The 23,897-nt window shown below is 48.6% G+C and overlaps 1 protein-coding gene across 1 annotated transcript in view; it reads right to left on the bottom strand.

The window, feature by feature from the left end:
• The window catches only part of LOC144762166 (uncharacterized), a 47,557-nt gene extending 30,504 nt beyond the window's left edge, over positions 1-17,053 (bottom strand). Inside the window, exon 1 of the mRNA XM_078647324.1 lies at positions 16,924-17,053. The gene's annotated coding sequence lies outside the window, so the exon portion shown is untranslated. The remainder of the gene's footprint in view (positions 1-16,923) is intronic.
• Positions 17,054-23,897: the final 6,844 nt, after the last annotated feature.

Below are 23,897 nucleotides of genomic sequence, written 5' to 3'. Positions count from 1 at the left end.
TTGACCCTGTGCCCCATGGGAACAGTCCAGCCTGAACTGCCAGTCAGGTCCTCCCTGGACCGGAAACATGCATCCTAGGACCGGTTTCGGGCTTTCAGCCCTCATCAGCTAGGATAGCTCGACTCCAGTGGCATGGAGAGCACGGGACCCACGTCTGGCATACCCGTCCCACTCTGGGTGACAAATGCAAAAAGAACAGTTGATGGACAGAATGCAGAACAATGTCATACATTCACCCAAGTACAGAGATGTGGGCCTAAATTCATTGTTTTTTTGCTCACCATGCAATTCCAGTTTGGACCCAGCCATATGCAAATCAGTCTTTACCCTGCGCCCAATGAGAACAGTCCAGCCCGAACTGCCAGCACAGGTCCTCCCTGGACTGGAAACAAGCATCCTAGGACCGGTTTCGGGCTTTCAGCCCTCATCAGCTAGGATAGCTCGACTCCAGTGGCATGGAGAGCACGGAACCCACGTCAATCAATCAATCATTTGTAAAGCGCACTACATACCCGCGAGGGTCTCATGGCGCTGGTGGGGGGGGGGGCACTACTGATCAAACAGCCAGGTCTTGAGTATCCTCCTGAAGGTCAGCAGGTCTTGGGTCTGTCGTAGGCTCAGTGGGAGGGTGCTCCATGTATTGTTCTTCGGATGCGTGGGACGGTGGAGAGTGAGGGGTTGGCGGAGTGTAGCTGGCGGTTGGGGATGTAGAAGGAGATCCGTCTGTTGAGGTAGGCTGGGCCAGTCTTGTGGAGTGCCTTGTGTGCGTGAGTGAGGAGCTTGAACGATATCCTCTTGTTGAAGGGGAGCCAGTGCAGGTTTCTCAGGTGGGGGGTGATGTGGCTGTGGCATAGTACGCCGAGGATCAGTCGTGCAGAGGCATTTTGGATGCGTTGTAGTCATTTGATGAGCTTGGTCGGGGCTCCCGCGTAAAGGGCGTTTCCGTAGTCGAGTCTGCTGCTGACGAGGGCCAGGGTGACTGTCTTTCTTGTATCTGTCGGGATCCATCTGTAGATCTTGCGGAGCATGCAGAGGGTGTTGAAGTAGGAGGAGGAGACGGCGTTGACTTGCTTGGTCATTAAGAGCGTTGAGTCGAGGACGATTCCCAGGTTGTGTGCGTGGTCGGTGGGTGTCCGGGCTGCTCCCAGTGCCATTGGCCACCAGGAGTCGTCCCAGACTGAAGGTTTGGAGCAGGAGGATGAGGACCTCCGTCTTGTTCAAGTTCAGCTTCAGACAGCTGGTCTTCATCCAGTCAGCGATGGCCTTCATTCCTTCGTGGAGGTTGGCTTTGGCTGTGATGGGGTCCTTAGTGAGGGAGAGGATCAGCTGAGTGTCGTCGGCATAGGAGATTATGTTGAGGTCGTGCCGTCGGGCTACGTGTGCGAGCAGGGCCATGTAAATGTTGAGTTTCTAAAAGGAAAGGGTGGTCCAAGGGAGAATCCAAGACTATACCAGTCTTCACAGGTTTTTGTATGGGAAGCACACTCAAAAAAACTCTGGACCTCTTGAGTTTTGAACAATAAAGTCTTTTAGGGGGATAGTGAGTGTGTTTGCAGCAAATCTTTATATCTTTAGGCTGAATCCTGGCTCATGTAGATTAAGTCAAGAGTCCATTTTTATGTGGAAAATTATTTTTTTATTAGTTTTAGTTAAAACATGAACAGCCGACACGTGTTTCGCCCCCTATGGCGATTCGCGCCAGGGCTTTTTCAAGGCTATTTACATTACAGATTGCTCATTGCAATTCTTTTTCGTTATTTGTACTGTTTTCCAAACAAATATCCAGTTTTTCAAGATGTGGATGTTTAAGGGGAAATCCCTGGGTTTCGTAGTCGGTCGTCTGCAGGTTGTTCCTTCCGCTTTCGCCATGTAAATGTTGAACAGCGTCAGGCTGAGGGAGGATCCCTGGGGTATGCCGCAGATGATCTCGGAGGCTTTGGAACAGAATTGGGGGTGGGGGGGGTGGACGCTCTGGGTTCTGCCGGAGAGGAAGGAGGTGGTCCAATCCAGAGCCTTGTCTTGGATCCAGCGGCGTGGAGGTGTGTGCGTAGTGTGCGGTGGCAGACGGTGTCAAAGGCGGCAGAGAGGTTTAAGAGGATGAGTGCTACAGTCTCGCCTTTGTCCAGCAGGGTCCTGAGGTCGTCGGTGGCGGCGAGGAGGGCAGTCTCTGTGCTGTGGTTGCTTCGGAACCCTGACTGGGAAGGGTACAGGATTCTGTTTTCTTCGAGGTATTGGGTAAGCGGTCTGTTTAATTTTATTTATATGTTTATATAGCACTAGAATCGACCCCCGAAGGGATATCTCTGCGCTTAAACGGACTAGGGGGAGGGAGATAGTGGTGCTAGCAGGTTAACAGGTCCCAGACAGAAAGGTCTTAAGCAATTTTCTAAATCTCAGATGCTCGGAGCACTGTCTGAGAGAAAGAGGGAGCTCATTCCAGAGACGAGGGCCAAGATGAGAGAGAGCCTTCCCTCCTAATCTAGCTCTCCTGATACTAGGTACTTCCAGAAAAAGTTTGCCACTGGAGCGAAGAGATCTCAAAGGAACATAGGGCAGAAACATCTCCGCAAGATAAAGGGGACTCAGGTTCAGAAGTGCCTTGTGTATGATAGAACAGGTTTTAAACTTGCTCCATTGTCGAATGGGAAGCCAATGGAGCTTAACAAGAAGTGGCTGGGAAGGGGTCCTGAAGGGAGCATTCAATACCAGCAGTGCTGCTGTATTTTGGACTACCTGTAGCCTGCAGAGTGCACTTTCATTAGCCAAGATCAGCAGACCATTGCAGTAATCCAATTGGCTCAGCACCAGAGCCTGGACTAGGGTTCTGCGGGTAGTATCAGGAAGCAATGGGAAAACATGACGAAGTAGTCCAATAGTGTGAAAGCAAGTACCAGCAGTGTGAATAACATGCTCCTTTATGCTAAGGGCCTGATACAAACGGATGCCCAGATTTTTTACTATAAGCTATGGGGCCGGATGGGAACCCAGTTCAGGAGGCCACCAATCCGGAGTCCACAGTAGCGGAGCTTCTCCAAAAAGCATCACCTCTGTCTTTCCTACATTACATTGTAGGAAATGATTTACCATCCACTGGGATACGGCCCTCATCCCATTAGAAAAGGCTAGCTGAATTGCAGCCGTCAGTTTGTTAAATGGAAAAAGGAGCTGCGTGTCATCTGCCTAAGATATGGGAATAAACCCATATGTCCGTAGGAGAGAAGCCAGGGGAGCAACATATATGTTGAATAATGTAGGGCTCAAACAAGAGCCCTGGGGTACTCCCTTGGTCAACTCCATAGGGGCCGAAGGATACGTGCCCAGGTTAACACTCTGGGACCGGTCTGACAAAAAACTCTTCATCCGGGCTAAGGCTGACACGCTTAGCCCTACCTCCTCCAATCTCCTGAGCAAGACAGCGTGTGAAACAGTGTCGAACGCGGCTGATAGGTCTAGCAGCACCAGAATCATAGAATGGCCCTTATCTAGGGTCATTCTGATATTACTTGTAACTGTCAATAAAGCAGTATGTGCTGTATCTAGGCCTAAAGCAGTATGTGCTGTATCTAGGCCTAAAGCCTGACTGGGAATGGTCTAAACATCCAGTCCGTTCGACAAAGTTGGAAAGATGACTGTTCACATGCTTCTCCTCTAGCTTGCTCAGGAGAGGGAGATACGGCGGAGGTTGGAAAGATCAGTCCATGGGATTTTAGAGTTCTTGCGGATGGGCCTAACCTGGGCAATTTTCCAATCCAGTGGAACTTTACCCTCTGATAGGGAGAGGTTAATGAGAGATTGAATGACAGGGGCAAGCTGATCAGACAAAGATGGAATAACTTTAGCAGGAATGTGATCAGTAGGTGAGCCAGACTTTATCTGGTGGATCAGAGTATCAACCTCAGCCACAGAAATAACTGGAAAGTCATTGAGAAAGATCGAAGTATCTGCTAAGATGCTCTCTAGATTCGTTTTTGGCCACTATAGGTGTGGCAGGGTATACTCAGACATGAGTCCCTTTCTCACTGCTCCATCAGGATTCAAGCAAGCCGGGCCGAAGAGGCTGAAATGCCAGAAACCGGTCCCCGGTAGCTTGTCTCCTTTCTGGTGAAGAATTGGCTTGGTAGTTTGGTCTGCCCTGTTCCCATGATGCACTGGGCCAGGGACAGACTGATTTGCATATAGCCAGGTTCTGAGCTGGGATGGGGCAGTGAGATAAATAACGGTGATGGATCAAGCCCTGATCTTTGGACTGGGTAAGAGTGGTCTGCTTAATTCAGACACTCTGTTCATCACCACCCCCTTTTCTGTATCGTTTTTGGCCACTATAGGTGTGGCAGGGTATACTCAGACATGAGTCCCTTTCTCACTGCTCCATCAGGATTCAAGCAAGCCGGGCCGAAGAGGCTGAAATGCCAGAAACCGGTCCCCGGTAGCTTGTCTCCTTTCTGGTGAAGAATTGGCTTGGTAGTTTGGTCTGCCCTGTTCCCATGATGCACTGGGCCAGGGACAGACTGATTTGCATATAGCCAGGTTCTGAGCTGGGATGGGGCAGTGAGATAAATAACGGTGATGGATCAAGCCCTGATCTTTGGACTGGGTAAGAGTGGTCTGCTTAATTCAGACACTCTGTTCATCACCACCCCCTTTTCTGTATCGTTTTTGGCCACTATAGGTGTGGCAGGGTATACTCAGACATGAGTCCCTTTCTCACTGCTCCATCAGGATTCAAGCAAGCCGGGCCGAAGAGGCTGAAATGCCAGAAACCGGTCCCCGGTAGCTTGTCTCCTTTCTGGTGAAGAATTGGCTTGGTAGTTTGGTCTGCCCTGTTCCCATGATGCACTGGGCCAGGGACAGACTGATTTGCATATAGCCAGGTTCTGAGCTGGGATGGGGCAGTGAGATAAATAACGGTGATGGATCAAGCCCTGATCTTTGGACTGGGTAAGAGTGGTCTGCTTAATTCAGACACTCTGTTCATCACCACCCCCTTTTCTGTATCGTTTTTGGCCACTATAGGTGTGGCAGGGTATACTCAGACATGAGTCCCTTTCTCACTGCTCCATCAGGATTCAAGCAAGCCGGGCCGAAGAGGCTGAAATGCCAGAAACCGGTCCCCGGTAGCTTGTCTCCTTTCTGGTGAAGAATTGGCTTGGTAGTTTGGTCTGCCCTGTTCCCATGATGCACTGGGCCAGGGACAGACTGATTTGCATATAGCCAGGTTCTGAGCTGGGATGGGGCAGTGAGATAAATAACGGTGATGGATCAAGCCCTGATCTTTGGACTGGGTAAGAGTGGTCTGCTTAATTCAGACACTCTGTTCATCACCACCCCCTTTTCTGTATCGTTTTTGGCCACTATAGGTGTGGCAGGGTATACTCAGACATGAGTCCCTTTCTCACTGCTCCATCAGGATTCAAGCAAGCCGGGCCGAAGAGGCTGAAATGCCAGAAACCGGTCCCCGGTAGCTTGTCTCCTTTCTGGTGAAGAATTGGCTTGGTAGTTTGGTCTGCCCTGTTCCCATGATGCACTGGGCCAGGGACAGACTGATTTGCATATAGCCAGGTTCTGAGCTGGGATGGGGCAGTGAGATAAATAACGGTGATGGATCAAGCCCTGATCTTTGGACTGGGTAAGAGTGGTCTGCTTAATTCAGACACTCTGTTCATCACCACCCCCTTTTCAAGATGCTCTCTAGGGCACAAGATTTATGCTCCTCATTACCTGCTGCCGTGATTTTGCCATATATGATCTCAATCTTCTGTGAGAAGTAACACGCAATATCATCGCACAGCTGTTGAGATGGAGTCTCAAGACTTCCACACGCCTTTGGATTGATAAAAGACTGGAGGATTTTGTACAACATCTTTGAGGAGTTCCCAGCCTGTGTTAGCTGCGATGCTATATACAATTTGCGAGCACTTTTTAGGTCTTTGTGGTATCCGGTCAGGATGGAATAATACTGGTTCTTATCCACCTCATTACGTGAGGTACGCCAGATCCTTACCAACTTCCTATACTTTTGTTTTTGAACTCGCAGATCCTCTGTGAACCATCCTGCCTGCAGGCGATTGGGGTGGCTAGTACAGGATTTCACAGGCGCGATACGGTCAAGCGTCTTTACAATTGCCGCATTGTATTTAAGTAGTGCCTCCTCAATATTGTCGGATTCTGTAAGTGAGGGTTTCATAAAGGCCATCTGGAAGTTTGCCGCAGATACTTTGTGCCATTGTCTACATAAGTAGGTTGTGGCCAGGCGAGAATTTTTAGGATCTATGAGGTCCTGCATATAAAATTCAATAACTGCATGCTCCGACCAATTAATTTGTTTGGGAGGTTCACATTTAATTTTAGGGGAGTTGGAGAAAATAATGTCCAGAGTATGGCCGGCTACATGAGTTGGCCCTTCGTTAAGCTGGGTTAGGCCAAGTAAGGATAGATCAGCCAGAAGTGTCTGAGCATCTAAGTTAGTATTGTTTTCGCTGTGGACATTGAAATCTAACAAAAGAAAGTTATTGCATGTGTTCATATGAGGAGCAAGTATTTCCACCAGTTGTAGAGAAAAATTAGCTATAGGTCCTGGAGGATGGTACATTAATGCCCCTTTCCCGCTGGTATGTAGGGGGGCATCAATCCTAAAGATTAATACTTCCATAGTGGTGTCACTCCGTTGGTCCAAGACAGAGATGTTAATACTGTCTTTATATACAATGGCAATGCCACCCCCAGTTTTAATAGGTCTATCCAGTCTGGTTATTTTGTATCTTTCTGGAATACCTAACGTAATGGCCGGCACCGAGTGAGGTTTTAGCCAGGTTTCTGTAAAGAACCCCATCTCTGGCTGAGCTGAGGACACGAGGTCCCATACCTTCATAGAGTGTTTGGGCAGAGAGCGAACGTTACATAACCGATTTTTCCATTTTCCTTGTAGGGTTTTCACAAGAGGGTTAGTAGAATGACCTGGGAAAATAGTAGATGATTGAAACTGACACGTACGACAGGAAAATGAGCCTTCAACACATGGCCATGGCTCAATTTTACAGACAGAAGATGTTTTAGCCTGAAGTTTAAGGAGTTCTTGTCTGCTGTAGTTTAATATACTACAAGGGCCATGGTTTAGTGGGGATTTGTCAGCATGCCTAGCTCCTGGCGACATACTGGCGCAGACGGGCTGGACTCTGGCGCGACTCCGGCGCGCCGTCGTCGCGTCCGCTGCGCGCTCCGCTTTCTGGGGGCCTTTATAGTGAAACAGCACTAGACCGCCAACCAACCAGAAATGGGCGCTTACCTCCACTCAATCGGGACAGAAACCCGTGGTGGACCGGGGAAGAAGACCGGAGGTGGGGCTAGGCAAGTGAGCAAAAACGCAGTAAATATCAAGTGATTGCCAAGTCAAAACAAATAGCTAGCGAATTACATCAGAACGAAAATAATTTTAAAACATCAAGCGTAGAGTATCAGCAGCTAGCACTGGGTAGCATTTACCAAACAGACAGCACCACTACCTCAAGCGCGTCCGCTACGCGCTCCGCTTTCGGGGGGCATTTATAGTGAAACAGCACTAGACCGCCAACCAACCGGAAATAGGCACTTCCCTCCACTCAATCGGGACAGAACCCCGTGGTGGACCAGGGAAGAAGACCGGAGGTGGGGCTAGGCAGGCTGTTGGCGGTTTTCTCGATGACCTTGGCCGGGAAGGGGAGCAGAGAGATGGGCCGGAAGTTCTTGAGGTCTCTTGGGTCTGCCATAGGTTTTTTGAGTAGGGGGTTGATCTCGGCGTGTTTACAGATCACTGGGAAGGTCGCGATCTCGAGTGAGAGATTGATGACGTTGCGCAGGTGGGGTGCGATGGAGCTGCTTGCTCTGTTGAAGATGTGGTGCGGGAATGGGTCCGACGGAGAGTCCGAGTGGATTGAGTGCATGGTCTTGATGGTGTCAGATGCTCACGCTGGCCCAGGCTAGCAGGGGGTCACGGTCAATGGTGTACGGAGGGTCTGTTGTGTTGCTGTCTGTTGGGGCTGTATGGGTGTTGAACCTGTCGTGGATGTCTGCTATCTTACGGTGGAAGAAGGTGGCAAGGGATTGGCACAGGGCTTACGACGGCGGGATGTCATTGGTGTTGGAGCTGGGTTTGGAGAATTCCTTCACGATGTTGAAGAGCTCCTTGCTATTGTGTGCGTTGTTGTCGAGGCGGTCTTTGAAGGAGGTCCTCTTGGCCGCCCTGATGAGGTGGTGGTTTTTGCGGATGGCGTCCTTGTGTGCTGCGTGGCTGTCCGGAGTTTGTTCACTGTGCCATTTCTTCTCTAGTTTCCGGCAGGCTTGCTTGGAGGCTAGGAGTTCTGGGGTGAACCAGCTGGCCCACTTGCTGGTGTCTCTGTGGGGGAGGTTTCTTCAGCGGGGAGGGTGTTGGCGCAGTCCTTGATCCAGCGTCTGAGGCTGTGGGCAGCGTCGTCGGTGTTGTAGGGTTTGGAGTGGTGGGCTGAGAGCGGGGTTTGCGTGTAGTTGGTCTTCGGTGATTTTGCTCGAGCAGCGGCGGGGGATCTGTTGGGTGCGGTGGGTTTCTGGAAGGCGAAGTGGATGCAGTGGTGGTTGGTTCAGAGGAGTTCGGTGGTGTGGATGATGGAGACGTACGGGCTTGAGGAGAAGTCTGGGTCGAGCGTGTGGCCGGCGGAGTGGGTGGGCGTTGTGACGAGTTGCTTCAGTCCGAGGTGGCAGGGTTATCGATCAGGGTTGTGGAGTTGTTGATCTCAAGGTGAAAGTTCAGGTCTCCGAGGAGGATGTAGTCGGTGGAGGTCAGGGCGTGCGTGCTGATCAAGTCGGAGATGGAGAAGCTGAACTGGGGGCGGGGCCCAGTGGGGTCGGTAGACTCGGGTGCCTCTGAGGGTGGAATTAGGGTCTGTGTGGCTCTGGAAATGCATGTGTTCGACGGTGCTGAGCGCGATGTCGATGCTGTTCTTGTGGACGATGGAGATTCCTCCTCCGACTCCGTTGGTGCGGTCTCTGTGGGTGATCTTGTAGCCGTCTGGGATGGCTATGGCGATGTCGGGTGCAGAGGAGTCGTTAAACCAGGTCTCTGTCAGGAAGGCGACGTCCAGGGATGTTGTGTCGAGCAGGTCCCAGAGCTCGACGGCATGCTTGCGTGCGGAGCGGGTGTTCAGTAGTATGCCTCGGGGGTGGTTGGGGTCTTCCTTGGCAGGTGGTTCGTCGGCTCTGAGGCTGGTGTAGCTGCAGTTCTGGCTGGTGAAGGGGCCATGTGTGCGTTTCGGGGCGGCCTTGAAGCAGGTGTGGCTCCGTCCGGAGTTGAGAGCGTGCAGAGTGCTGGCAGCGTAGTGGCGGCGGTCGTTGTGGCAGGTCCCGGGGCCAGGGGTTCTGGCGCAGGGCGCGGTCCAGGCGCAGACGGGCTCGCCTTCCAGCGGCGCAGCCGTGCAGCGGCTGGCATATATGGGGATGTGGGAGGGAGGAGCAGCTGGGAGGCGGAGGCAGCGAATGGGCAGTCAGTGGGGCAGGGCTGCAGGAGACGCAGCAGCGAGGGCGGTGAGGGACAACGAAGGTAACAGAAGGAAAATGGGCACAAAAATCGAGGGTAAAACGAGTGGCACAGAAGGCAAAAGGGCACAAAAAACAAGGCGAACAGAAGGCAAAAGGGGCACAGAAACGAGGGAAAAACGAGTGGCACAGAGGCCAAAATACAGAACACAGAAATACAGGGGCAACTAAGAACAGTAGGCAGAACGGGCAGAGAGGCACGGGGGCAGCGAGGGGAACAGAAGGGAAAACCAGGCAGAGAATCGGGGGCAGTGAGGGGTACAGAAGGAAAGACTGGGCAGAGAGAGCACGGGGACAGCGAGGGGAACAGAGAGAAGAAAAAGGAGCATGGACCACGAACAGGCAGTGGGGGGGGGGGGGGAAGACAGACAATAGCAGTCACAGACACAACAATGAAAATATAGGCAATACAATAAAAAGCAATAAAGCGGAGGATGAACAAACCTATCTACGGCCTACCACTAGCCACCAGGGATGAGGCGCAGGTGGTATCCTGCGAGTGGTGGAGGGCCTTGAACTTCCTCAGCAGCGGCAGGTGGGGCAGGGAGACACAGGTGGTGCTGTGCGGAGGGGGAGCGACCTACCAGGTGAGGTCATGGGTCACTCTCCTCACCGCGCAGCTGCCGGCCTATATGGGGAGGTGGGAGGGAGGAGCAGCTGGGAGGCGGGGGCAGTGAATGGGCAGTGGGCAGTCAGGGGGGCAGGGCTGAAGGGGGTACAGTGGAGGGGGAAACGAGTGGACCAGAAGGCAAATGGGCACAAAAAACTAGGGAAAAACGAGTGGAACAGGGGGCATAAAGGCACAAAAAACGAGGGAGAAACTTGTGGAACAGAGGGCAGATGAGCACAAAAAACGAGGGAAAAACGAGTGGAACAGAGGGCGACAAAAAACGAGGGAAAAATGAGTGGAACAGAGGGGCACAAAAACCGAGGGAAAAACGAGTGGAACAGAGGGCAGAGGGGCACAAAAACCGAGGGAAAAACGAGTGGAACAGAGGGCAGAAAGGCACAAAAAACAAGGGGAAAACGAGTGGAACAGTAGGCAGAACGGGCAGAGAGGCAGCGAGGTGAACAGGAGGGGAAAACCGGGCAGAGACACGGGAGAAGCGAGGGGTACAGGAAAAAAAACGGCAGAGAGAGCACGGGGACAGCGAGGGGAACAGGGGGAAGAAAAAGGGGCACGGACCACGAACAGGCAGTGGGGGAAGACAGACAATAGCAGTCACAGACACAACAATGAAAATATAGGCAATACAATAAAAAGCAATAAAGCGGAGGATGAACAAACCTACCTACGGCCTACCACTGGCCACCAGGGATGAGGCGCAGGTGGTAGCGTCTGGGCATACCCGTCCCACTTGGGGTGACAAATGCAAACAGAACAGTTGATGGACAGAATGCAGAACAATGTCATACAATCATCCCAGAGATCTGGGCCTAAATCCATCGATTGTTTGCCCACCATGCCATTCCAGTTTGGACCCAGCAATATGCAAATCAGTCGTGATCCTGCGCCCAATGGGAACAGCCCAGCCCGAACTGCCAGCCCGGGATCTCCCTGGACTGGAAACAAGCATCCTAGGACTGGTTTTGGGCTTTCAGCCCTCATCAGCCAAGGTAGCTTGACTCCAGTGGCAAGGAGAGCCCGGGACCCACGTCTGGGCATACCGGGCCTACTCGGGGTGACAAATGCAAAAAGAATAGTTGATGGACAGAATGAGAAACTATGTCATACATTCACCCCAGTACAGAGATCCAAGCCTAAATCCGTCGTTTTTTGCTCACCCTGCCATTCCAGTTTGGACCCAGCCATATGCAAATCAGCCTTTATCGGTCCCAGGAATGCTTGTTTCCGGTCCAGGGAGGACCTGGCTTGGCAGTTCAGTCTGGACTGTTCCCATGAGGCACAGGGTCAAGACTGATTTGCATATGGCTGGGTCTAAACTGGGGTGCCATGTTGAGCAAAAGAACAATGGATTTAACCCAGGTCTCTTGACTGAGGGTGAATGTATGATTTATTCAGCATTCCGTCCATCATTTGTTTGCATAGCACAGGGCACTTCAGAGTCATTAAACCAGCACCTAGTAGTCACTTGGCGGCATAAAGTGAAGGGAAAACTGCATAAAAGTCTATTTCCTTACAAAACTTAACTGGAAAAGCCAGATACTTGGTGTACTTTGACACCAGTGATCATTTCTGTCCAAGAGAAAAAAGGTATTGATTGGAAAGCTGAGATTCCTAGTCTAAGCTGTGCCTCTCAATCCAATGCCCACCGCTTGCACGTCAGGTCTGCCTGCTGAGCACATGGGTGGTGGTAATAGTGACCTACATATAAGAGAGGTGATATCCACCAAGTACAAGAGGTAATTTCTTCTAGTAGGGATTTTTCAGGACAAGTGCACTGTGGTCTAGTGTCTACCCCCTTTGCGCTCCGCCCCTACTACCCAACAAATTACCTTCAAAATAAGACCACACAGGTGGATGTCTCTTGGAAATGATGGTGGCAGGGGTATCTATGCCCAGACTTGGGTCCTGTACTCACTGTGCTACTGGAACCAAACTACATGCATCTCACTAGACTCAATCAATGGGAAATCAGTCTTGAATTGCTTTTGTTCCAGAATGGGGACCTGACCTGGCAGTTAGGATGGGACAGTTCCTACTGGAGCACAATCAAGACTAATTTGCACATGACTGGGTCCAAAACAAGGTGGCATTTAAGACAAAAGAAAACAAAAAAACTAAGGGTTGGAACGCTAAGCAGAGCGATTCCAGTGGTTTGAATTTCCTCCCATATCTTTTTGTGTGTTTGATTGTTGGAATTGACCAGCTTGTGTGTGATATTCTCCCAGATTTTTGCTGGTGAAGACGTCTCCCTGCTAACTAAGGGTGAGGTGCCCATGCTCCCTCTTTCAACATGATGAAACTGACATATCCTAATTAGCATATTTAACTTGCCTACAACTACTTTACATTTAACCAGTGGGCTGCAACATATATTGTACCACTCTATGCAGTGACAGCGGGCCAGAGTTGTGGAGCACAGTGGTGCCGGTTTTAATTGTAAAATGTGACCTGCCATGCATGGTGTTGAGGAATAGAACATGTAAAAATTTAGTATTGAACATGTCCTAGAGGTGTGAGCTGCTCCCAGTAGCCCACAACAGGCTGACCTGGATGGGCAGAGATGACCCACCTGAACCAGACAGAATATGAAAGGGAGGATCAGACAACAAAATGTGTTGGATCCTGCTTGAATGCCACATCTTGCTTGACAGGTCTGATGGGTTCAAATGTAACTTGTGGCGCACTTCAAAGAGGGCTCCTATTCATAGGCAAATGTTAAACTCCTGGAAAGGGCCAGTCTGTTGTCTTCCCAGCATGTCAGGCCCCAGTGTTACGTTAAGCTATTAGTATTTGTAAAGAGCATGTATACCTATAGGTGACTTGGCGCTAATCATAGTGGGCCTCTTCGACATAACTATGTCACAACCTCTTTGATAGGCCTGCTAGGTTTACATGTAATGTTTGAGGCAACACTTCAAGGAAGTACAAAGAATGCTAAAACAATGTGTTTACCCACTGTCTAGCTGCTGAAAGTTAGTTGAGTTAATGTTACAAAGACACAACCAACTACAAGAGCCTTTTTTAGTGCAACTGTGCAGCTGACCAGAAGCACATGGACCTGGACTGAACCCTCCTGTATGCCTCAGATTCTTAAAGTGTCTCAAAGTGTCTACACTGAGGTCCTATATGAGCTTTAGAAATGTACTCCTGTGGTGTATGAGCCAGAAAGTAAAATCTTTGACCAGGACAATGCCTTGTTAGTGTATGCGGCCCATGCTCCATCATAGTCAGCATCAAATTGCGCCTCGGTACTGTTCTACTATGGCCATTTACCAAAGGCACCCTTTAGACTATTTCTATTTAAACTTTAAAAATGGATGCCGCCATTACCCCTTATTAGATTTTTATCAATGTGGTATGAATTGGTTTATGATCTTTTACTCTATTTTCTACATTGTTTTGGGATTTTCATTGCAACTTTATTACTGCTTTAGTACAGCATAAACACGTTACACACTGCCTATAAGTTAAGCTAAATGCTTTGTGCCATAGAGAAAAGAGGGATTGAGCTCAAATTAATTTAGTGACTTTGAGGGTTCACCCCAGCAAGGATTGGTGCCATTACCTAATGTGTGTACCTGCCCGCCAGCTAATACCCCAATTTCTCACAGTGACCATACCACACTGAATCTTTGAGTTCAGAATTTTAATCTGCCGCTTGCACAGTACCCAGGAAAATGTAGCATCCCTACAAATTTCTCAAGAATAGAGATAAAAAATTACACTGTATAAGATTATTTTCTAACACATAATGCCCTGAAAAAGCCAAATATTGATGAAAATAATTCATTCCTCACATTTACGTAGCCATGAGCATCAGATTTCTTTGCTGGGGTCAAAAGCACTACCAACCAGCATTCCCCACACTTCTGAGAGACTTAGTAGTGCATATGCAGTGCCATCCTTCAGAACGAACAGACATGAAATCAACTCTATTGAAATGGTCAGAGCCTTACTCTGTCCCAATTGTGCACTGGTGGCTCTCAATAAAAGAGAAAAACTACTATCAGCATGGAGGTACAATTTCTCACCCTCTGGTAGCATCCAGCATCTCGGCCTGCCATGCTCCTCACAAATACACACTTCCTGACTCTATCCAAATGGCAGCAAACTGTGCAGCCAGAAAAACCTTACAACTGGATTTACTTAAACATCTCCTAATGTCCACTCAGACACTTTTTTTTAACATACTTTATTTGTTTTCTCCAGTAACAGTACAGGGGAAGGAAATTATCAAATATATATTTCTTCATCGCGAGAACATCACTCAGACACTCTTGATGCATCCATTTATCCAGGATCATGACTTCCAGGCTAAACCCAGCTCAGACGTTTATTTCAAGAACAACACAGGAACTGCGAACAAAACAGGAGATCCCACTTGTATGGCTTCCCAAACAACAAATAGCTGCCCCGCAGGAGTCAAAGGTTAGGTAACTATCCTAGCTGAATTACTTCACAAGGCTCACCAAAGTCAACAGCCCGAAAGGTGACTTGCAGCTCTTTCTATTCTGTTCCTTTGCAGGCAAGGTAAATGTTCATTTAGAACCAGTTAGTAAAAACATTTAGCAGTTGCAAACAATGTCATTTGCAAAATCACAGCAACTGGGACTGCAAAATCTTTCTTAGCAACATACTAAAACTCTTTTGTGACACTGAAAACTTTCTGAATCGCAAAAGGGGATTTGCGACCAATTCTAAATCATAATTAAGGAAGGGGTGTAAAAGGAGTGTGGCCCCTATCTGCAATTAGTATCAAGATGATTCTATGGTTTTGCCATCGCAATAATGGGAATGCACAAAGTAAGATACAGATCCACTCCTCCCAAGAACAAGCTGCTAGGGAGAGAAATGTGGTCATACGGAGTAGTGTGAGCTCTAGTCCCTGGCCACATGCATTTAAGGAGAGGCAGTGAGCACACGCATACAGTGGGTGCACCACTGACGCGCCAAAGGCAAGCCCGTCTGTGCCCACCAGCACCAGTCACTCTGCCAGTTTTTATGCAAAATATAGGTCTTTGGTTTCCCACAACAGTCCAGCCCTACGCAGCTTAGGCCCCCCAAGTAACCCTGTGTACCTCACTGCCAACCTAACATTCTGAATCCTGTATTTTCGTGCACACACTGTTAATGGATCCCGAATGTCCAGGCCAGAAATTAATACCATTTATGCCCAAAAAAAATTAGCCCAGTCTCAGAAGTATTCTCGACTGCGCTTTTAAAAGCCCACTCCTTGCAGAAGCCTTAACTGTATATACCGGAGCTACTAGATGAAGAAAAGCCAGACTGACTGTCTGTTTTTAACAGAAACAGGGCTCACTAAAAATTCTCTAATCCAACCTTAGCTACAGCCATTCCTCTGGGACATAAAATCCTCAGGAAAGAGCGCCTTAAGGGTAGAGGTGTGGCCATAATACATAAAACAAGAGCATGAATGTTTATATCCCTTTGGAGGAGCTAGGTGGAGCTGAAAGGTAGGGCTTTCGTTCCTCTCTATCTTCCCAGCAGTCTATTGCTGGGGTTTTGGTTTACAGACCTCCGGGTCATGCTGGCCCCTTTCGGAGATAATTGAGCGATATCCTGGCTCCCTAACCTTTTTTTTTTTTTTTTTAGAGTTAGGTGATTTTAACCTTCATATGGACGAACCTCTAGACCCTGAGGTAGCCTCTTTTACAGACACTTTGTCCTCCCTTGGCTTTGTCCAACAGGTGTATAAACCCACTCACCAGACTGGACATATTGTGGATCAAATCTTTTCTAATATAAAGATTGTACCGACCGAGCCCTTACCATTGGTATGGTCTGACCACCATCAGATCAGGTTTAGGAGAGCTCTTGTCTGGTCACTAAGTCGAACGGGCCGTGACAGCAGTTACGGATGGGAAGGCGAGGAAGCTCCCAGTTTACAGCCGATCCAAAATAAACACAACAACCTTTGGTGAAGCGACTCCTTTGTGTATCACTTCAGTAACCCTATACTCCACTATACCCTAGACCCTCACTTCAGTAACCCTAAACCCTAACTATACCCCAGACCCTCACTTCAGTAACCCTAAACCCTAACTATACCCCAGACCTTCACTTCAGTAACCCTAACTATACCCCAGACCCTCACTTCAGTAACCCTAACTATACCCCAGGCCCTAAAGGCAAGAATATTTCTTAATCCAACCCCTAGCCTTGCCCTTACTCGTGGAGTTTAGCAGTATTCTAGTAATATTCTCACTAACAGTTATTTCGATGGAGAAGCATCCATATAACCCTCCATCAATACAGTGGAGTCATTTTAAAAGACGCGACAGTCCAAAGTAAATAGTCTTGAAACGTTGCCTACGTAACGTTTGTTCTTGTGCTTGAATGTCTGCCATAGACTGCAGTATTATACCTCTAATTGTACTTTGTTTTCTCTTGTAACCTGCACACACGTCACTTTTCCTCATGTAATGCACTGTTTGCTACCTCTTGTATTTTGTTTGCTCACAACTGTCACGTTTGCTTTTGTAATTTGTTCACTTGTAATTTTCTTCTCATGTATGATTACTGTTCCTATTGTGAAGCGCTCTGACACCTTCGGGTAAAGTCCGCGCTATATAAAAACGCATAAATAATAAAATAAATACATTTGCGAGCAGAGCGCAGATGTAAACACTCACAACCGGACTTGACTAACTTCAACATCAAATGGAGTGTTTTTAGAAAAGACTCGTTAAAGTCAGCAGGCTCTACTTAAACTTTTCAATTAAAAAGTAGCTCACCTCTACTCCGAGGGTCAGAGGGCAGTGATATCCGTGGAGGGTGCAGGGCGAGAGGGTCCACACCCGCCCGGAGAAACTCCCATCAGAAGGCGTGCTGATGACACCGTGAGCGGCTCTTCCGGGGTCGTTTGCATTCAGTACCGATGTCAAAGTGCATACGAAGATTAGTTCTTCCGGTTGGCGAACGTCTGCGCAAGCGCACGCAGTCTGCCTTTCAGCAGCGCCAGCGGGGCAGAACAGCCTCTGATTGGCCTACTGGGGCAGAACAGCCTCTGATTGGCCCATATTTTCTTGCTCCTATTGGTTGAGCCCCAGGAGTTGTTTTTTTGTGTTGCAATTTTTTTATTACCGTTTTGCAAGGGTAATAGCTAGTAATTCATAATAAATAAGTGAATACATGCGAATGAGAAATATATGTAATAAGTACCATTTGTTAGTAAATAGATTATATAAATAAACTAATATTCGATTAACTGGTTAAAACGTTGAAAAGTTAAATAGTTGAGGGAAATATAAAAGAGAAAGAAGGGAGGGGACAGTGCACAGAAATGAGAAGCAGATTACAATAGAATTCAATAAATACATGAATTAAACCATTACAACTGTCTGTAAATGATAGTAGGATATTTTTCTTTATAATTCTTGAATAAATACTTTATAATGAAAAAATAAAATAGAGTGAATCAGAATTAAAGAATAAATATTGTTGTACACAGAAAGTCCAGCAGCCAGGTTGTTGTGGCAAGAAAAGGGAAAAGGCGAAGATAATATGTATAAGTATTTATTAAGGTAATTATAAGTGCCTGCTGACAAGATTTTAGTTCCGATGCAGCAGCGGTTATCTCGAAGTTTTACTACTTAAATTCACTTCATTGCGTTTCCTGTTGCTTTGTTTTTTCCATACAATTATTACCATGCTGTGCTTCCTCCACCTTATTATGTTAAGTTTCTCGTTTCTTATATTGCCTCAATATTTTATCTCGTGAGCCCGTCGTCCCTGTCGTCCTCGTCGTCCTCATCGCCAAGTGTTGTGGAAAGAAAAGGGCAAAGGCGAAGATAATATATATAAGTATTTATTAAGGTAATTATATGGGCCCACGGTAGGCAAATAGGGGAAGCGCTCAGGTCACAGCAGGGACACAGACTGACCCGGCGTCTACAGTGACGTCACATAAATACGTCTCCGAACATTCGGAGATGGCAGCAGTGACGTCGGGACAGTAAACAAGAAAAACATACTGTAATAATACAGGCCATAATGAAGGTGATGGCGGAACAATTATAGTACATACTCAACACAGGTATACAAAACAGGATAGCTTTATTCAGGCCTAGGTTCCAGGTCAAGTTCAAGGTAAGAAGATGAGTAGATTGAAATGTAAAACCCCACCAGGAGCGATCTCCCTGTCGCTCAGCCTGCCTGCCCTCAACTGCCACTCCACACACAGGCCAGGCACCAAACATTCCATGATGTCACCAAGCATTCTACCACTCACACTATCTAAGCAACAGGGAAATGCCAGTCAGGGAAAAGAGATACAAAGCGATACAAAAGGGGATGATGGACGGAGCGTTTGAGCAAATCAAACACTCACCCCCAGTCAACTGATCTGGGTTTAATCCACCACCATTCTTTAGCCCACTCAGCCACCCCATTTCAAACATGGCTATATGCAAATCAGTCTGACCCTGTGCCTCATGGGAACAGTACAGCCCGAACTACCAAGCCATGTCTTCCATGGACCGGAAACAAGCATCCTGGGACCGGTTTCGGATTCATAATCCTCATCAGCCAGGCTATCTTGAATCCAGTGGCCAAGTGAGCAAGGGACTCACGTCTGAGCATACCCTGCCACAGCCAGGGAAAAGAGACACAAGTCAATTATAACACTAATATAGAATAGAATAGTTTATATAAGTAGCAGAATACATTAAAATAAAAATAGGAAAGAGTATGAGATAATATAAGTTATAATAAGATTAAATGAGATATAGTTAGAGGTAATGTAGTTAGAGGAAATGGAGCCAAAGATTAGGGGAGGGGAATTAGAGAGGATAAGTAAGCGTAATAGCACTTAAGAAAGAGATATTAGATTAAGAGTTGGGAGTATTTGTTGCGGAAACAGTATCAGTACTATCACAATTCATATTTAGGAAAGGTGACCAGACCTGGAGAAAAACATCAGTTTGGTATTGTAAATTACTCTTACATGTGATGCTGTTTGTATCATCGTTGCCATTCATTTTTCTGGTCAGGGGGGGATACAGATTTCCAATGTCGTAGTATGCATATTTTCGCTGTAGCCAAAGCTGTATGAAAAAGATGGTGTTGTGGTTTGGAGATCTTTGAAGAGAGTTGTAAATCATGAAGAAGAATACAAGTGGGTGTAAGTGGGAGGCGTAATGGCATTGTGGAGTGTAAGACTTTACCCATATATATCCAAAAAGACGGTATCATTGGACATTCACATATAATGTGTGTTGTGATCGCCATCATCCACAGGAACACCATCCGCATCACGACCAACACCGACGACACCCTCGCACCCGCCGAACACCTGCACTTCCAGATCCACGTCAACCCCACGACCACCCTCCGAGGCACCCTCATCTACAGACCCCCGGGACCACGCACCTAATTCAGCGAAGACATCGCCGACTTCATCAGCCCACACGCCCTCCCCTCCGCCGACTACATCCTCCTGGGGGACCTCAACTTCCACCTGGAGAACAACAACGACCGCAACACCACCACCCTGCTGGACAACCTCGCCAACCTCGGGCTCAAGCAACTGGTGACCACCCCCACCCACTTCGCCGGACACACACTCGACCCGGTCTTCTCTTCCAGCAAGGACATCACCTTCAGTCACGCCACGGGACTCCACTGGACGGACCACAGCTGCGTCCACTTCAGCTTGAGGAGGACCACGCTCCACCTTCACCAGCAACAGGTTCCCCGCAGAAGCTGGAACAAGATCACTGCAGACCAGCTCGCTACTTCCCTGAGCAAGAACCCTCCCGCCAGCTCAACGAACCCCAGCCAAGCGGCAACCAACCTCACGAAGTGGATCATCAACTGCGCAGACGACCTCGCCCCTCTGAAGACCCCGCCGAGCAGACCCGGCAGCAAGAAAGCCCCATGGTTTAACGACGAACTCAAGAGCTGCAAGAAGAACTGCAGAGCACTCGAGAAAACCTGGCGCAGAGACCCAACACCGGACAACATGACTGCCCTCAAGCTCGCCACCCGAAAACACCACCAACTGATCCACACCACCAACAAAACCGCATTCAAGGAACGACTGGACAACAACGCACACAACAGCAAGGAACTCTTCAACATCGTGAAAGAGCTCTCCCACCCCAACGCCGGAAACAACGACATCACCCCTTCACAAGACCTCTGCAACTCCCTCGCCTCCTACTTCCACAACAAGATCGCGGACAAACACAACAGCTTCAGCACTCAACCGATGCACGCCACGACCGAACCACCGCCCCCCACCACCACCCTCCGCACATGGACCCCGATCAGCACCGAAGACACCATCCGCACGATGCACTCCATCCACTCCGGATCTCCGACCGACCCCTGCCCTCACCACGTCTTCAACAAAGCCGACGCTGTCATCGCACCCCACCTGCGGGACATCGTCAACACCTCCTTCGACACCGCTACCTTCCCGGAGAGCTGGAAGCATGCCGAACTCAGCGCTCTACTTAAGAAACCATCAGCCGACCCCACCGACCTCCAGAACTACCGCCCCATCTCGCTGCTCCCATTTCCGGCAAACGTCATCGAGAAGACCGTCAACAAGCAGCTGGCCACCTTCCTCGAGACGAATGGTTCCCTCGACCTCTCGCAGTCCGGCTTCCGGGCCAACCACAGCACCGAGACCGCCCTGATCGCAGCTACCGATGACATCCGAGCCCTGCTCGACAACGGAGAAACAGCGGCCCTCATCCTCCTGGACCTCTCCGCGGCCTTCGACACTGTCTGCCACCGTACCCTAGTACAGCGCCTCAGCAATGTCGGCATCCAGGAGAAGGCACAGGACTGGATCATCTCCTTCCTCGCCGGAAGGACACAGAGAGTCTGCCTCCCCCCGTTCAGATCGGAGGCCACCGAAGTCATCTGCGGCGTTCCCCAAGGCTCCTCGCTCAGCCCAACACTCTTCAACGTCTACATGATCCCCCTCGCAGCCATCGCACGCCAGCACAACTTCAACATCATCTCCTACGCCGACGACACCCAGCTGATCCTCTCCCTCACCAACGACCCCGCCACCGCCAGAGCCAACCTGCACGAAGGGATGACAGACGTAGCCAAATGGATGTCGAACAGCCGCCTGAAACTGAACTCGGACAAGACGGAAGTCCTCATCCTGGGATCCTCACCCTCCGCCTGGGACGACTCCTGGTGGCCCCCCGCCCTGGGCAGCGCACCCAAACCAACAGACCACGCACACAACCTGGGCTTCATCCTGGACTCCTCCCTCTCCATGACCAGACAAGTCAACGCCGTCTCCTCGTCGTGCTTCAACATCCTGCGCATGCTACGTAAGATCTTCCGGTGGATCCCCACCGAGACCAGGAAGACGGTCACCCAGGCCCTCGTCACCAGCCGACTGGACTACGGCAACTCCCTCTACGCCGGAACCACCGCCAAACTCAAGAAGAGACTCCAGCGGATCCAGAACACCTCAGCACGACTCATCCTGGACATCCCCCGCTGCAGCCACATATCCGGACACCTGACAGATCTGCACTGGCTCCCGGTCAACAAAAGAATCACCTTCCGGCTCCTCACCCACGCACACAAAGCCCTACACAACCAAGGCCCAGGATACCTAAACAGCCGCCTCAACTTCTACGCCCCCAAACGCCAGCTTCGATCGACCAGCCACGCCCTCGCCGCCGTCCCCCGCATCCGAAGAGCCACCACAGGAGGAAGGTCCTTCTCCTACCTGGCCGCCAAGACTTGGAATTCCCTCCCGGCCCACCTCCGCCTGACCCAAGACCACCTCGCCTTCAGAAAGCAGCTCAAGACCTGGCTGTTCGAGCGGTAGCGGACCCCCCACCCCCCAGCGCCTTGAGACCCTCCGTGTGAGTAGTGCGCTATATAAATGCTTTGATTGATTGATTGATTGTTGTGTTACAGTTAGTATTAGAGCATCTCCAGCGATTAGCATGGGAGAGTAGGCCAGCTTTTTGCAGTTTCGCAAGAGACCAGTGCCAGTCATGCAAGGTTTTGAAGAGGCAGAATTTTCATCTAGCTTTACGAGCTCTTTTGTCTAATTCATCCACCAACACTTCCCATTCCTCTGTAGTGTAGGACATTGAAAGCTGAGCCTGCCATATGAATTGTAGTGCATGTGAGAGAGGTTGAGAATAAAGGTATGTTGTAAGAATTTTATAGAGACCAGAAATTACTTCTTTAGGTCTGCCCCATGTGTTTAAATATGATACTATTTTTGAATTTTGGAGTGACCAAGGAGATGGACCTTGTTGTTTTTTCAAGCATTGTTGAAGTTGGATATATTTCAAGGATTGATGCATTGGGAGACCACATTTTTTCCATTAATGTAAATGATTTAAAATCACCGTTATGAAAAATTTGATCTAGGGTTTGTATGCCAGCTGACTGCCATAATGGCCAAGATAATGTTTTTCTATTGATGCGAATGCTGGTGTTACCCCAAGTAGGCGCTTTTTATGAATATTTGGGTTTATGCCTAATAAGCGATGTCCCTTTGCCAAGATTTATACATAGCTGATAAAATTGTCTTTTTGGGGATTTCGGCGAATAAGTCCTGTACCATATAAAGCAGAAATACCTGAATCCGAGGATCATAGGTGTCGTTCTATATGGACCCATTGTCGGACATCAGAAATCTCCTGCAGCAAATACGACAATTGAGAGATTTGTAATGCTAGGGTGTAATGTTCAATTGATGGAAGACTCATTCCCCCATGAGAATGATGAGCTCTTAATTTTGCCACAGCTAAGCAAGATTTTGCTGAACCCCGTATAAAAGTTTTAATTTTTGAGACTATATGTCGCAACATGGACAAAGGTATGTGAAGAGGAAGCATACCGAGGGTGTATAAAAAATATGGAAGAATTACCATTTTAACAGCTTGAACACTGCCCCACATAGAGAGATTTAAAATCTTCCATTTATCAAAGTCTCACTGCATTAAAGCGATCAAAGGATTCACATTGTCAGTAATCATATATTCCATACCTTTATTAAGCAGAATCCACAGATACTTAAGGTGTGAAGGTTTCTAATGAAAAGGGAATCCATGTATAGCTGCTCACGTAGTACCATCAGAGATAGGTAGTGCTTCACTTGTGTCCCAATTTATTTTACAACCTGATAGGGAGGAACATTTGTCTATAATTGGAACCAGAGATGGTAAGGCATAGCTGCCAAGGTTTCAGATTGCTTATGTGTGACATTTTCATAATTTCAGTGTAATTATGAGTGACATTCAACAACTATGAGTGACACTTTCTTGTAATCAAAATTCAAGTAAGGAAGATGAGCGAAACATATAAATAACAGAAATTACACACATTTGAGCAACTAGAAACTCTGCAGAGCACCAGAAATGGAAGGCCACTAGCCCACATGAGAAACATACTGAACTTACAACAACAAACCAGGCCGATTGTCATTGCCAATCCTAACTAACAGTATCACAACCACAGTCCTCCCTACCGCCATAACAAACTAAAAGTTCTGAATGGCCACTTGACTTACTACTGGGCTAGCCTTTAAAATCCTCCAGAGACTGTCAGGTGCTTTATATATTGGTGCTGTCATGCTCTGTGGTTGGGCAGGCTGCTGTTTCTGTCTCAATTTTACAGACAGCCTTTTTTCTTCCAAGGACCCAGTTATCGATACTGGAGTAGGACCACTGGCAGAGGAGCTCAAAAGTGATCAACAGGGCTCCAGCTGGTT

Source organism: Lissotriton helveticus, chromosome 6 (genome assembly GCF_964261635.1).
Source record: "Lissotriton helveticus chromosome 6, aLisHel1.1, whole genome shotgun sequence".
NCBI lineage: Eukaryota > Metazoa > Chordata > Amphibia > Caudata > Salamandridae > Lissotriton > Lissotriton helveticus.
This window is presented reverse-complemented; position numbering and strand designations above follow the sequence as displayed.